Here is a 13,491-nt window from a genome sequence, read left to right as displayed (position 1 = left end):
GAGAGTTCAAGTTAAAGCACAACATTCATGATCAACATTATGCATGACATCCTAAAACCTTGTGTGAGAATTCAAGAAAGATTCATCAAGGTATCATGTTCAATTTCAAGCATTTTTAGATTAGATCTCTCCTTTCCCTCAAAAGGAAAACATTATACTTCAAGGTTAATTCACAACACGAGGTCTAACCTATGAAAGCCCCAATTAACAAACCTATTTTTTGCTATTTTGTGTGTAGGAAATTGATTCATGAGTTACGTGTGAAGAATTTAGCAAAGTAAATGATGACAATCAAACTCAAATTTTGATGGTATGAAAAGCAGAAGACTAGGCCAGTTCACACCTCCTAGTCCCAAGAATTTTTGACAACCTTTTGATAGTAGATTTTGTGTACCATCCTAATCCAAAAAGCATTCATTTTGTCTACATCCGACAAGTGGAGGATTTGGTCGATCTACACCTCCTAGTCCCAACAATTCTACTTGAACACTCTGTCATAGGAGAAGAGATATGACTTCTAGGTCTACTAAGGAGATGCTTACTATTAGTCATATGATAAGAGAAAAGAGAAGAAACATGAATACTACTAGATAAAAAGTTGTGTAATGTTTGGTGATTCATGCTACATCATGGATTTCATTGGCTAGCAAGTTGTGTTATGCTAGGTGATCCATGATAGAGAAGATTAAAAAACAAAACCATTTGTTCCCAAGGCAATCCAAAAACTCTACTACAAAATGGTTGTTGTAGTGACACAAAACACAAACAACAATAATAACCAATAATTTCAAAGGTGTAAAAAACAACAATGATCACACTAACAATCCATGCTATTCCAAGTAACCTTTAATGAATCTCAAAATAATGATAACCATGCCCTAGGGGGCGCTATATAACACAACGCTTCTAGTTTGAGGATATAACATAAATGAAATAACACGAGAAAAAAGGAGAGCTCATAAGCCTCCCCTTAAGATGTCAACATACCTCTAGGTTGATATCTTAAGGTAGATAGAGATCAAGGATAAGCACCTTCAACACCAAGAATATACCCTTAATAAACATACATGCATTCCAAGCTAGGATGAAAGATCCTTGTACATGCATCATTGCTATAAGAAAGGAAGAGATAGTTGTAAAGGAGATATTTTTCAACAAGTCTAAAGGGATCATTTTAAAGAGAAAGGAAGAGATATTTTTCTAAAGATGTCTACCTCCAAAAATAGAGGAGATATTTAATAAAGATATCATCTTTTAAATTAAGAAATGGGAAGGAGATTAAGAATACAAACCTTCCATATTGCTAGGAAATGGTATCTTTGATGAAGGATTGCACACTTTCTATCACTAAGGAGAGATAGTTCATAAAATACATACCATTTTAAGAAAGAAAGAGGTCCTAATCAAGGAACACACACATCCAAGCAAGTAGAGAATTTGAATTGAGGACAATTCTATGCAAGAAAGGATATCAAGTTATAAAAGATAAAAATAAACAAAGGTAAAGTGGATCCTTAAAAAAGAGGAACAATTGACAACTATTATTCTTGCTCCACAATGTAGAGACAAGAAGAACTAGGCTATTACGTTGCCTCCCAAGTATGATTGCACATGAAATCGTACGTAGTACCATGAATGACAATGAGCCCCTAATAGGTAATTTTGTCCTAATTTTGTTTATGGTTTTTTCTTCAATTTTTCAAGGGGAGAGTAATAAAGTTGGCTTTAAGAAACTCATACAAAATTATCTCTTGTTGTGATTAAAAGTTGTTGGAAAATTCATAGATATATTAGACAATGGGGGAGGGGATGTCAACAAAGGAGGAGGATAGAAACCTAAATCTTCTTTACAAAAATGTAATGTATATTTCTCATGAACCTCCACACTTCATTGCACACATCCTAAATCATGTCCATTGCATCCATGTTTATAATTAAATGTGGTATTTAAATCATGTCTAGAGGAGTGTGTTCATTCATATTTGGATAGAGGGACCTTATATCAGATTAAGGAAGGCATGAGAGTGATATATGTATTAGTTTAATTATTATACTTTTTGAATATTTATCCTTAGTATAATATTGGAAATAGTATCTTATACTAATTAGGGAGTCGTAATTAGGATATTATTTTCCCATTTTTAGTTGTTGATCTCATTATTTAAGACACAAATTATTTTCATCATTTTTAGATATGAAATAAGAGGAATTTGAGGTTGCATCATCATACACCCATTTTCTGAGGACTCTTTCCAATTGTTTGACATAATGTCAGCAAGCTAAACATTTTGATTTTGAGTCTAATTTGGTGTTAGATCATCATAATTTGATTGTATATGCATTCTTGGCTATCATTCTTTCACTTGCAGTTAATTGTAGTTGTACATTTATGAGAAATATGTGATGGTTCACCTATATACCAAACTGAAAACTTTTGAGACAACAGTCTGCATAACATGCAACAGTAGCGAACAACATAACACACTAATTTGACACCAAATATTCCTTGTTTATCTGTCATTATTGGACAAGGGATATTACACAATCATACTAAATATATTTCAAACCCCATAATTCGTATAGAGAATAACAAATTTGCTTGCCTAAAGGAATAGTTTCATGAAAATAGATATCAGTTGGGAATACAATATCTAATTTTTAAAAAATAAATAGACATTGGAATGTTGATTCTATGATATAAAAACATCTTTAAAACATGTACCCTGGCAATTGCAGCTACAACATGTGACAAAATTCCTCTATTAATTATCCTATGATAGATGTTCATACCTTGTTCCAAAACTTCCAATTTGTCTAAGGCAGTTTGTCAAACAGTCAGCGTGCCATTTCAAATCTCCCATTTTCGCACAGACTGGGGGATGTTGATAGAGCTTTACACCTACGCCCAGGCCAACGAAGAATAAAAAACATCACTATCTGGAGGTGCAAAATAGATGGGTGACTAATACTAATGAATGAAAGAAGGGGAATTAAGCCTATTGGTCTTTATCCCCTGGAGCATGCCCTATTCCATGAGCCAACATTGCTCCCATTTTCGCATAGGCTGGGGGATGTTGATAGAGCTTTACACCTACCCTATTCCATGAGCCAACATTGCTCCCATTTTCACAAATCCTATCCCATGAGTCAACATTGCTTGGAGCTAGCATTAATTGGTCAAAACGGTTCACGTGCCTCATCAAAAACCTAGAGTACACTTACTCTAGGCGGGAGTACGCTGCTGGGGCGGCGACATGAGAATTGGAAGAGGCCATGAAAATAATGTTTGAAATGTCTTGGTCTTTTTTTCTTTTTTTTTAAGTAATACTCACAGTTGTTAGAATTTCAACAAACGTGGACACTTTTTGTAAAACAACACAAATTTCATTGCCAATTCCTTCTTTGTTGAAAAAAGATAGTGAACTATTGTCAGAATTTCGACGAATGTAGACAATTTTTCAAAAAAAAATCAAATTTCTTCACAATATACCTTCTTTGTCAGAAACCTCCATCGAAATTTTAGACCAAATGTATTAGTGTTATCTTGGTGTTACACTCCACATTCGGTGGGTCATCCACATCTTGTGGAATATTATATTATTTCTCCTACCAACCCCTACTTTTTCTTACCTACCCTTGTTTCTTATTGAGCCACATGTCATGATTGTGTGCTCACATATCCATATGGCCTTGCCTATATAAGTAGGCCCATATTCATTGTATTGGTTAATCCAGTTAATCATTTGCATATTGATGAGGATACAGTTTGTTCTTGTCATAATTTTATCTCTCTTTTGTGCTTTTCATTATGCCCTTGGTCTTGGAAAAATCTCACACACATGACCAATTTTTGTATCCCTTATCTCCTTGACATTGGAGTCAATTGAGCTTTTTGGATAGACGTTCTAGTATTCATCATACTTGCACTTCATCTTTTTTACCGATGGCTTGTTTGGTGAGGACTCTAACTTACTTGGGTAAGGCTCTGATTTTCCTTGAGCAGGTTTTGACATTTGCAAAGTATTGCATCCAACACCGAGGATTAGTGTTTTGAAAATCATCTCCATTAGAAAAGAAAATTTTATCAACTGGAACAAGAATCCAGAGTTACACTGGACTTAGGAAAAAGATTGTCAAAAACTGGCAGGTCGGAGAAAAAAGTCCGACATGTCAATTAGATATCAAAATTTGCACATTAGACTTTAAAGTCTGTTGTCCAAGGGAAAAACAACATTCATTGCATATCAGACTTTAAAGTATGAAGTGTAGGTGAGAAGAGCAATATTTGCATATCAGACTTTAAAGTCTGACCCGTGCCTTAAAAAAAAAAAGGTAATATGCACATCAAACTTTAAAAGGAAATGCAATTTGACATGTCAGATTTTAAAACCCGACCTGTCAGCTGGAAAATACACAAAGGTTGACAAGTTGGGTTTTAAAACCCGACATGTCATCTAGGTAAAACATGGCGATTAACGTGTCAGATTTCAAAACTCGACATGTTAGAAATAGATGGCAATAATGCTAACATGTCAGACTTTAAAAGTCCAACCTGTTAGTAGAGAACATCTCCTGCATGTAGGATTTCAAAATTTGACATGCAAAAAGGGGGAAAAAATAACATTCATCTTGCATATTAGGGTTTGAAACCCAACATGCTAGGGCAAAAAGGAAAGGACCAGGACAAGGAGATTAGGGCATCAAATTTTAAAATCTAACATGCCCTAATCTCTACAAAACATAAAAAATGCTGATGTACAGTCCTAAAAACCCTACCTTATGCAAAAAATGCACATAAAAACAAAGAAACCATGAAAATAAAATTAAAACCTATCTTGAAAATGCTGAACAATAGAAGAAGGAAGTCACCAACACGATTAGGAGGAAATTGCAAAAGGAGAACTAGAGAGCACAAAAAAGGCAACGATCAAGCTAAAAATGAAATAAAAATGACCAAAACTCGAACTAATAACCTTTTAAAAAGTTATTAATGATGACATTAATTATAATGTGTACCATGCATGTCAGACTTTAAAGTCCGACATACATGAAGAACTCCTTGCAAGTCGGACTTTAAAGTCCGACATGCATCTTTAATTCGACGAGACTGTACATCGGATTTTAAAGTATGATGTGCAGTCAGACTCCCCTACAGGTCGGACTTTAAAATTTGACCTACAAGAAAACTGTAAATCACTACACATCAGACTTTAAAGTTCGATGTGCGGTTTGACCCAAAAAGCACCCTGCAGGTCGGACTTTAAAGTCCAACCTGGAAGAAAAACTACAAAATCTAACAACTCAAAAATGTCAAAAACAAATGACAAAAATTAAAAGGCGACTAACTGATGAAGGCGATCAACCTTTCCCATAGGATGTGAGGTACAAAAGAAACAAGTTTCGTAGGGTTGCCTGACGATTATAGTCATGTTGAAATTGAGGACAACACGCCTATAGCTGAAAATAGGGTTTTGGGTGGCTATATGGGGCTTTGCCTTAGTCAAACCCCTGTTTTGGTGATTTCCACCTCAACAAATAGCTGACTTGTATAGTGAAATAGTGTGGGCAAGAACCTTGTGTGTGTGTAAGATCCTAGGATGAGAGTAAACAATCTAGAGAAACCCTAAAGAGTAAACCCTAATTGCTTGTAATTGATAAAGTAAATGCTCTAAATCAATGAGGCAAAGTGATCTAAATCATGAATATAAATAAAATTGATGTAATGAATCTCATAGAAAGACATAGAAACAACATGAAACCATACCCAACCCCAAGGGAGAGGTACAAGCCAATCTTCAGTCGATGATCTCCTATTGCTTTCCTATATCTCAAAAGCCCCCAATTGATGAAAGAATGCTCGATGAATGCTTGATAGGTGTTTTTGAATGGTGTTGAAGACACCAAAGATCTTCTCTTTTGCTACATAGAAGGTTCCTTGTAATCACTAGCCCTTAGCCAAAAACTTCCAAGCCTTCAAATGAAGAAAGAGATCTCTTATGTATGAAACCATAGATATTAATTTCACCTTTAGGCTGACCTAGGATTTAAATTTCCTACCAATATTTTGGGGTTAAGCATTATAATATCATAGAATTATGCTCCCAAAATTTTGGGAAAATGTCAAGGACCATGTTGCACTTACACACGGTCCAACCAACTTTTCAACAAATTTTCAGGGCCATTAGATATGATGACATTAGAGCGGATCCCAAAGTTACAGTTGATTTTGAGATGTTTTGATATGCGAAATCAGGCCTTAAAGATCAAAATAGAACATAATTAGGATTTATGATTTAATGATTAATTGAAGCAATAAGATGAAAAGGGGCATGCTTAGGGTTAAGGGCCCAACTTTATGATGTGTGAAGTGATGAAATATGGATTTAAATTTAATTAAATATATAAAAGATATTAGAAATACAAAATGCAAAGCATGCTAAGGTGGGTGCTAAACCAAGCATGAAACTGTACCACCCTAGCAAGGGTGTACAATTTATGACGCTACAATAGATACATATTTCATATGAATATTACATATATTTATACAAATCATCAACCTATATTTCAATATTGGCTAAACCCTCAACACAAATTACAAAACAATAACCTAACACACTACAACAATATATGTGTACCAAAACAATGTCGGCTAAGACGTAGTCTATACCTAAATCATCACCTTACACAAGAAACACCTCCAAGAATTATGCCTCAAACATCCACAACATGTTACAATCATCATGAATGTCGCATAACATGAAGAACACCACCATCTTAAGAAAATGATCAATAATACACACAATGATCAATACAAACCATAAACATGGATAGAACATGATCTAGAAACATCCACAAGCAATGTAAATCACCACAACAACAACTGCAACATCACCACTTACTAGAGTCTCCATCATCATTATATCGAACCTCAAGAACAACAACTAAACTGACTGTCAAACTGAAATATTATCTTGCAAACCTCCAAATCACTAACCATCTAATTTGAGGATACACATGAATGTCCCAAACACTCTACCAAATCTGCAAATCAAGATATTGCAATTCCAGAGAAATGTAGAGTAGAATCCAAAATACAGAATAAAACAAATAACTAAAAAACAACCTTAATACCGGATCACACAACTCGATCAAATCGCCATGAAAACCATTGAAACTTCTACTGAATTAACTAAAGATACTTATCTCAAAACCCATTAAATAACAACAACTCATCTGCGACACACTAGCCAAACTAACTCATCCAATCTGACTGTAACACTGGAATACACAGAAGAATATGTTGACATCAATGGAAACACATCATTCCAGAAAACTTCTTAGCAATATCCAACAATCTCCCCCTTTGGCATTGATGGCAACATATGAATGTGAAAAACAATCAATGCAAAGAAAGAAATGGACAACCAATAATCTCCTATAGCTCTCAACAATCTCCCCCTGAGATTAGCACAAAATATAGCAATTTTCACATGCTTCTCTCCTCCTTTGATATGAATGCAAAAGGCACATACAACACAAATATTAATTCTCTCCCCACTTACCAGATAATCTCTCCCCCTTTGATACATACCCAAATAATTCTGAACATCTATACCACACACTGAATACTCCCCCTGAGTAGCAGCCTCACTCATCAATCTAGATCACAAGATATTTTTGTGAGGTCCACCAGACTGATGCAAATCCATGCATCTTAATTCTCATCAGGAGGGGAAATCACCCCTAGCTTCTATCTAAGATACTTAAATGCATCTTTAGGCAAAGGCTTTGTGAAGATATCTGCAATATGTTCCTTTGTAGATACATACTCTAACTTGACTTCCTTCTCCTCACATTCTCTCTCAATAAATGAGTCTTGACTGATATATGCTTACTCTTTAAATGCAACATCAAATTCTCAAAAATGTTTATAGCAATTGAATTATCACTAAGAGGGGGGTGAATGAGTTTTCTCTCAAACTCTTCACAACTCAAACTTAATTTTAGATCTGATAGTAAATAGTAAAAGAATAAATCAACACCACATCAATAACACACATAACACCAAATTTTTTGATGTGGAAAACCTGCTTAAGGGAAAAACCAAGGTGGGAACCTACCCATAATGAGATAATACCCTGTTAGGAATAAGTGAAATATTATAATGGGGAATGCACATTCATTCAAGCACACTGCCTAGAGCTCATTGCTCAAATCACAAAACAAGAAGGGCTACAACCCTTGGGAAGGCTCACTGCCTTGCTGAAACATTCGGATTACATCAAGAGGATCTTGAAATGATAGAATAGAATCTCCTCATGCTTAGTTATAGTTCTGGTTAAGCATAAACTCAAACTCTTCTCTTCTACACTTCTTCACACTTCTCCTCTGCTATTGAAAGATCAAATCAATATTTGCACACACAGATACATCTCTCATATGAATATTACATATATTATATGAATCGTCAACCTATATTTCAACGTTGGCCAAACCCTCAACACAAATTACAAAACAATAACCTCACACACTACAACAATATATGTGGACCAAAACAATGTTGGCTAGGACATAGTCTATACCTAAATCATCACTGCATGCAAGAAACACCTCAAATAATTATGCCTCGAATAGCCGCAACATGCTACAATCATCAATGTTGCATAACACAAAGAACACCACACAATCAAGAAAATAATCAATAATGTGCACAACAATCAATGCAAACCATAAACATATATATAACATGAACTAGAAATATTCAAAAGCAACATGAATCACCACAACAATAATGACAACATCACCACTTACTAGAATCTCCATCATCATTATATTGAACCTCAAGAACACCAACTAAACTAATTGTCAAACTAGAAAATTCTCTTGCGGACCTCCAAATCATGAACCATCTAAATTGAGGACACATATGAACATCATAAACACTCTACCAAATCCATAAACTAGGATATTTCAATTCTGGAGCCATGCAGAGCACAATCTGTAATACCAAATAACATGAATAACTAAAAAAACAATCTCAATACTAGATCACACAACTCAACCAAATCACCATGTAAACTACTGAAACTTCTACTGAATCAACTAGAGATACTTATCTCAAAACCCATTAAACTGCAACAACTCATCAGCAACACACTGGCCAAATCAACTCATCGAATCTGACTACAACACTAGAATACATAGGAGAATATGTTGACATCAATGACAACACATCATTCCAACAAACTTATCAACAATATGCAATAGTATAGACCATATCTTATACCTCTTCTGCATCTCTGTTGATCTAGAGAGTTGTATTATTATCTCCTTAGAGAACTTCCTCTTTCCCAAACCAGAAGACTGTCACTTCTAGAGTTAGGGTTTATGCACAGACTTAATGAAACTATAGCAAGAAGCCTTTAAATCTCAAGCTAAAATTTTGGCACTCAGACAGCTATAAACAATGTATAATTATGCAAAGAAGGCCAAGAGCCTAAGGGGAATGCAACCAAATATAGATGACAATCGCTTCTTAGAAACCCTAATTATAGTAGCAAAAAGATACAAGATAACTCAGAGCAAATACAAAGCATTGTAAATGTAAATTAGAGAAGGAATGGTGATAAAATAGCTGAAAATGTAGATCATAACGAGCAAATTGGAGTCATTTACTGTAGGCACATAGGTTGGTGTGATGGCGAGAGAGATTTGTTACAATTCGTATTTGAACATTGGGGCCCCAACAACAAATTCTTGGTCAGTCAACGACGAATGAGAAGCGAGCACATAGGAAATTAAATATTTTTTAATTTGTCTCTAGCCTTGAAGCCTCTGCGGGGATACAAAATTAACTTGACCATACATCTTGACCCAATCACGCAATCACACGACAATCTTAATCATCAATACCCTATGAAAGTTTCTCCCTTTATTGCACTTAGAAGCATGGGGCATAGGTGCCACATTCTTATTGCATGGCTTAGTTTCCTATGTGTCCTTCTTTTATTGGTTAGAGTGTTTGTCATCAGCCTTTGTGGGTCCTACATACCACATTTGCAGCGGCGTTGCAAAGTTAAACTCTGGGTGTAACTTTTGGCAATTGCACAATCATGCGAGCATCTAGTCCACTAATCCTTCTCAACTTGTTCACTTCATATGATAAAAAAGGATGCAACCATACTGGGCCTACCTTTTGGATATGTCATCCACGTGCTACTTGTTCATTGGTCCACATATGCGCATGGTGAGATTGAGAAGGTCCCACCTACCACTTAAGTGGTGGGGTTGTGGAGTTAACTTCAATGAGAAGCTTCCATCAATGACATAGTTGTGCTACAAACGGGGTCGTCAGATCACTAAGAAGTGACTAGTATATATCACAAAGATATCAAACCCACTTTTGTTTACATGTTCATTGTCATTGATTTGGTTGAACTTGATTGGTCCATTTGGGATATGACTTGTTCAAAGTGGGGCCCATATGCCAGGTAGGAGTGTGGGGTTGTGGAGTTAGCATTTCATGGCTTATTGATCTAATCATTCAACCACGTACAAATGCAAGCCATAGATTTGGTTAAAGATGAGGGGCAATAAAACAACCAAAGAAAAAGGCTAGACCGAATATCTAACACAGGGGGTCAGTCATCAGAATGACATAAGGGGCAGAAAAGATAACTTAAATAATTGAGAAACGACTGCTGAAGGTCACTTCTTGAATAGAATGACAAGAAAATGCAACAAGGCTAGAATTTAGGGTTTTAGGCTTAGGATATGAAGAGAACTTAAACCCTAGACTACTCTCAAAGGAAAAAATTTAAAGTACCTCCCAATAGGATGATCTACTAGAGTTATTCCAGAAGATCCTCTTCTCTAGAATCTTGTGTTTTTCTTATCATAGTTTGTATCCAGTTCTAGTATCAGTTGTGTCTATTGTATTGCTATTTGAATGGTTATATTGCATTATGATTTATGGATCCTATGTTTTAGAATCTGTGGCATCTTTACCTTGAAGATAGGATCTACTGTGCTTGGAATTTATGTTTATGGGTCTGTATCTATGGGTTAGGTAGACTCTTGTTTTGTACCAATAATTGAGGTGTATGTTTTGGTAATTGAAGCATGTGAAGGAATTGTCTAGAAGATCAACAAAGGCCGACTTGGTTACCCTATGCTTTGATCAAAAAATATTTTGGTAACATGTTGATCTGAGCAATATAATATTATGTAAATCATTTGTTCTTGGCTGACATATTATCTCGGTGTATGTGCTTACTAGTATATATATAGAAGATATGTGGGTGTGTGGTGTGATGTGTGATAGAGTTGTGGATAGAAGAGTAGTAATAGTATGCAAGTAGTATGCAGTGTGAACAATGGAATGTGATACATATGTAAGAGAAAAGGAGTATGTTGAAAGGTGCAAGTTTAGTGTTGCAGTAATCCATTACCAAAATTGATGTAAATAGTTGGATTGACACAGTGTAGATAGTAATGCAATAATCCTTTATTGGATTTGCTCTAGACAATTATGGATGGGTTGGAGAGATCCCTTACTGGATCTATTGTGAGTTGTTGTGAGTTTTTATTTGAGCTTATCTAAGAACTAACCTCATGCATTAGGAGATACAATTTTCCTTAGTTCATTTAGTTCTATTGCGGTGAGCATTCTGACAGTGAGCCGCATTGTAATCTAGTAATGAGCCATCCAATAGTGGTGCAAGAGCACCTAGAGTACACATGCCTCCAGGAGGCACTATTTTCAAAATCTATGTTGATTTTTATTTTGTGAGCATTGAATAAGATCCTTTGGACCATTTGGAAATGGTTTGAGTCACATTAGTACATTAGGAAGTAGGTTGATGCAAAATTGGCATATTGTCATGTTGATGCCAAAAGTTTTTATAAGAGCATAAAAGTTGTCAATATTATTTTTATCAAATATTCATAATGTAATAAGGTCTATTTGACCTCTTTAAGATTGTTTTTAATGGTTTAGAGTCATAAAAGGTCCTTTTTAGGGTCCTTTAACAAGTCTTGTCAAAAGTTATCATTGCAACTTTCCTACAAGACTGTCATATTGAGCAAAATTGTTAAGTCTGGGTTATTTAATGTTAAAATATCATTTATGGATGTTGGAGGGTTGAGAAGACTTATAAATATCCTTGTTTCATCGACCATGGGGTTGGTTGATGGATGTACTAAACAAAAATAATAATAAAATTGTAAGTTTTCTTGCATTTTCACCATTTTTTGGATGTTGCAGCGATTATTGTAGTGTTGTACGGAATTATTATGACCTACGACTAGTTGGGATGAATAAGGAATTGAACTATCTTTCATTTTCTGGTAGTTTCATTCATTTTCATTGAGTTTTATGCACTCTAGAAGCAATTTACTGAACACCGCTCTGGAACCCTAGGTTTAAGGGTTTGGTGGAAGGAAAAATGGTTTTGGAGACCATTCCACTGTTAGGACCCAATAACTGGTGAAATTGTATTATTTATTGTGTTATTTAAGATCATACAAGTAGTAGGAAAAAATTGGGAGTTTGGAGTCAATGGGTTGATGATCTAGCCCAATATTCCTTATGTATTAGGCCAAGGTGACTGTCTAGAATGAGGGTTTCATGAAACACTAAGGGAATGATCATTCCTGTTATTAAAAGATATTGATTCACACCAAATATGAATAGTTCTAACCCCTAGAGTGAATTTTTAATAGTGGAAGGCAATATTTCATAAACTTGTTGTGGGAAAGCAACCTAATTAGGCCAAGAATCAGCTTTACCAGTCAATTATAGGGGTAGATGGTTCAAAGAAACCATAGCATCCTAAGATTGCACCCTTTGCAATTTTTACCATATTTGGGGCCCTCACCTTAGTGTTCTCATCCTCACGCTTGATTTGGACCTATTTATACCTCTACCATGCAACAATGTGCATATAATATCATTTTACCTTGCTGGGACCCCTTAACCCTAGCCCAATTTGGGGTAGGACTAGGGTGTGGAGCCTTGGTCCTCACTAGGACACTAACACATTTGGGGTCATTTTCTGACAAACTATCATCATAATTACAACATATTAATGTCATAGATCTAATGAAACATCGAAAAAGATTTTCATCTCTCAAATTTCGTTGGGATATTTGGCGGACAAATTTTCGCCAAGATTTTGATAGCTTCTTTGTCAGAAGTTGACACATAATGTGGTGGTCTAATTCTTCAGAATTTTGATGAAGTCTCCAACATTCGATGAACCATGCACTGGGGTTTTCATTGGAATTCTAATGAAAAAGGGCACTATGCTCCAACGAGAATGTTGTGCAAGTACAACATTCCCATCGTAGCATAGTGCCCTTTTTCCTCAGAATTTTGATGACAAATGCAAGGAAGCTTTGACGAGAGTGTTGTACCTACGATGAAAAAATTTGTTGTAGGTACAACACTCTCGTTGGGGCCTATAATAGGTATGTCCGTCGGAATTCCGA

The sequence above is a fragment of the Cryptomeria japonica genome, chromosome 10 (genome assembly GCF_030272615.1).
Source record: "Cryptomeria japonica chromosome 10, Sugi_1.0, whole genome shotgun sequence".
NCBI classification, from domain to species: Eukaryota; Viridiplantae; Streptophyta; class Pinopsida; order Cupressales; family Cupressaceae; genus Cryptomeria; species Cryptomeria japonica.
The sequence above is the reverse complement of the archived record's forward strand: the minus strand, read 5'-3'. Positions refer to the sequence as shown.